The following is a 4042-nucleotide window of genomic DNA, read 5'->3' as shown; positions in this document are numbered from 1 at the left end:
AGACAGTGTTGCTTAAGGTTCTTTGGTCTAATCATGAGGTTGAGGACGCTACATGGGAGGCGGAGGAGGCCATGAGAGAGCGCTACCCGTCTCTTTTTGATCAGGTATGTATGGTTACGGGGACGTAACCTTGTTTCTTTTAGGGGGGTAGGAGATGGTCGCAAAGAGTTTTTACATGCTTTTATGTTGATTTTGACATAGGTAGTAGTTGTTTGAGTCGGGTTGAGTTTGGTTTGGTAAGTATGTTTTGGAGTTTTATGTCTAGTTTTGTTTTTGTTGTTGTGTCGGGAGAGTGTTAATGTGTTTTTGTTTTGTTGTGGTTTGAACTTCGGGGATGAAGTTCTTTTCAAGGAGGGAAGACTGTAATATTACGGTTTTATGAGTCTCTGGGTACTCTATCGAGTGAGGCTTACTCTGTCGAGTAAGTATGTTTTGGTATACGAAACAGTAGTCTGCCTGTAGGGTACACGATCGAGTAGCCTTGGCACTCGATCGAGTAAGTGGCACTCGATCGAGTACGTGACGTACTCGATCGAGTAAGTCGGTTATCGGGTGATATTTGACGTGTTTTGTTAATAATGCGGATTAATATATATAATACTCCGTCATCTTTTCCTAAACACTTTTACAAACCTAATACACAAAAAGAGAGATTGCAATCTACGTTGTTCGATTCATTCGCATTATTGGCAAATCCCGGAGCTAGAGGTGTCGGATTCCTTTGTTCTTTATACCATTGTGATCCTTGCGTTAAGGGTAAGTTCTACGTACCATTTTTATAGCAATTGGTTAATGTTAGTTAAACGCTAATTTAGGAATTGGGGGTTTTTATGATTGTGTTATTGTGGTAGTAATTGTATGAATATGTTTATAGGAGGAGGGTTCGTAGAAGAGAGGTTTTGAGACAGCTGCTAGATCGTCTGATTTGTGATTGCATTCCAGGTAGGGTTTCCCTACTCAGTATTAATTACATAATGTGTGGTGATTGTGCTGTAGTTAGTGATTGTTGATTGATTCAGACGGTTGTGATTTCGTATTATTGATTGATTCATACGGTTGTTGGTTTTGTGTTGTGATTACTGTTTATCTGTCTGTGAACTTCGGGGTGCGTCCCTGACTGAGTGGAGTCACTTGTGGGAGTGGCTTCACGCCCTTGATTCTCTCTCTGTGGAACCCGCCACGGGAGGGGATGTGCACATTAATGAACATGGGTTTATCGCTCGGATGAGATGAGCGGGGCTTAGGTGGGAACGGCTGCAATCCCCCACTGGCGGTGTGGAGTATCTGTTGCAATGGGTACTCTGGCAGGATTACACACTTTAGTATGTAGTCAGTTGTGTAGAGATTGATTATGGAGACTGAGGTTGGATGTGACGATTGAGCTGTTTGGCATTTGTTTTACTGTGATTTGTATTGTGTAATTAGTACTAACCCCGTTTAATTGTTTTAAAAACTGTGGTGATCCATTCGGGGATGGTGAGCAGTTGTTGAGCAGGTTTGATACGATGCTTTTGGGCTAGCTGGGATGAGTCATCACTTGCAGTTAGAAGAGTCTTCCGCTGTGTCAGACGATGTTCCTTAGCTGTTCAGTTTTATTAGTAGACAGTTTTGGTTTGGTTGTATTTCACTTTACAGTTTGGTTTGAGACATGTAATCGTTTAAACTATATTTACTTTTAAAGTACGTTTCTTTATTGTCTTATGATTATTATTGCCCCGGGTAACCGAGATGGTGACGTTCATATGCCTGAGTGGTCCTAGTAAGGTACTTGGAGTATGCAAGTGTCACATTTTGAAAAGGGACATATCATATCACTTCGGACCTAAAGTTCCAAAATAGTTATTTTATAAAGATAGAGGACATATGTCCATATTATCTTTGGCCAGAAGTTCAAAGTTTTAAAGGTATATAATTATTTTATATCGTCCCATCGGTACAATATATTCATATTCTTTAAGTGTGTGAGTGGCCAGAAGTCCACCAAGGTGATTTTATGAACCGCAATTGAGTTTAAAGTGTTCTTTTTTGAAAGATGAAATTATTTGTGAATTGATTCTTGTTCACCTGAAGTTGAACAATGTAATGAAATCTGGAATTTAAGATCCATTCCTTGAAGTGAATGTGACATCTCATAAAGACTCTACCTATAGCAGACATTGAGGACATGACGTTATGCTAAGCTTAATATTGCGGCCTAAATTGAGCCTAGTAATATGGCCTTATTGAGGCAAGTAAAGAAGCTTTAATTAAGCTTAATGATGCGGGCCTCATTGAGCCAAATTCGTCCATCTTGGAAAGAACATATCTCATGAAAAGTCATGTGGGACTCATACATCCTAGCAATTCTATATGAGTAAAGAGAATGGTGATATACGAGTTGAATGATATTTATTCTAAGGCCTGAAGTTCATAATATTTAAAGATATTGAAACTATGACCAGAAGTTCATAGTGTTTACATATTTAATTTTCATTATTCTGACCAGAAGTTCACATTGTTTACAATTTGACATTTGCTTTACATATTGTGCTTAGAATTTAATATCTTCTATGTTTGTTGTATGACTAGAAAATACATTGTATTAATACGTGACTTGCCATTGTTATTATTATAAAGGTAGGTAATTATTATGTTGTAAATTAATCAATTAATTTTAATATGTTAAATTCTTTTACTGAGGACATTAATCATTACTTGAGTTCACTAGTTTGATATAATTATTTTAAAAAAATTAAGTGAGACGCTTATTTTGGTATTATAAGCACATTATTTTTCATTTATTTGATCATCTACAATGATTGCCATGGGTTGTTGGCAACGAAGAAACTTGACATGAAATGATCCTGATGTGACAAGTAAGGCCATCCGGGTTCTTATTATACCCGTTTTGATAAACCTGAAGTTTATCCTAAGGAAAACATAAGTGCTGAAAACTCTCTCGTGTAAATTTATTAAAGGCAAGACATTACACAGAGACTGAGTATATATATTTGATATTGGAGATCATAGTCTGATTATTATATGGAATCGTTAGTCTCTGAATTGAGCATTGTGATTCAGCACACTTAAAATCCAACTACATCATATGTTACTCCACGAAATATTTTGTTATTGTACAAAAATGCCCATATAAATTCTCATCGGTGATATGAGCAATTAGAGACTAGGCGAGTAAAATAGAATATAAATTCTATTCATTTTTTTATGAATAAATGAAAAGAAATCTCCTGAAGTATTATATTACAATGAATAATAAGATAAGATGTATTATATATATGATATACAAATCCATTTATATATTCTATATTTTGTATTAATCTATGTAAGTATAAGTAAATAAAAGAGTCTTTTTCATTATTTGTTATGCCAAGGCTCAACCCTTTGCCTTTCCTTTTCTTTATAATTGGGAATTTCTACCATAACCACATAATAGATCAATAACCTTTTGACGAAAGGGCACCATTATTATTTGTTCTTTGATAAAGATAAAAAAAAAATAAGAAAAAGCCGGCTATCGGAATCGAACCGATGACCATCGCATTACAAATGCGATGCTCTAACCTCTGAGCTAAGCGGGCTCATAGAAATTCGACATACATAAAAACTATATCTTAGTTTAAGCTTATTCATTTTTATTCTTTTATGATATAAATTATATAAATAAAAAAAAGGAAATATAAAATCGAGTTTATTTATATTTCTATAGATTTTTTATTTTTCATCTAGAACAATTTTATTCTATTATATAATTCTATTTAAATTGAAATCATTATTATATCTGCTAACTAATATATAAATTAGATTATAATGAGAAATGAGGGCTAGTAATTGAAAAAAATGCATTATGAAAATTTTCATTATAGCTATAATGAATAGATATTTTTTTAGTTATGTTATTTTAGGGGTCTGCCCCAAGAAAACCTAAAAAAAATAGAAATAAATCAAGAAAAATGAAATCCAGATTATAGATTATAATAATATAAAAAATAATATTCTATTTTCATTCAGAGACGAATACGAAAAACAAAGAATCGATCCTTTG

At 34.1% G+C, this 4042-nt stretch overlaps 1 non-coding gene across 1 annotated transcript; it reads right to left on the bottom strand.

Moving 5' to 3' along the window:
- Nucleotides 1-3505: 3505 nt before the first annotated feature.
- On the bottom strand, nucleotides 3506-3578 carry TRNAT-UGU (transfer RNA threonine (anticodon UGU)). The gene has a single exon. It is a non-coding gene; the product is annotated as a tRNA-Thr (tRNA).
- Between the last annotated feature and the right edge of the window lie 464 nt (nucleotides 3579-4042).

Source organism: Silene latifolia, chromosome 8 (genome assembly GCF_048544455.1).
Source record: "Silene latifolia isolate original U9 population chromosome 8, ASM4854445v1, whole genome shotgun sequence".
Taxonomy (NCBI): Eukaryota; Viridiplantae; Streptophyta; class Magnoliopsida; order Caryophyllales; family Caryophyllaceae; genus Silene; species Silene latifolia.
Note: the sequence above shows the minus strand (reverse complement) of the source record. Positions and strands in the feature narration are given on the sequence as shown.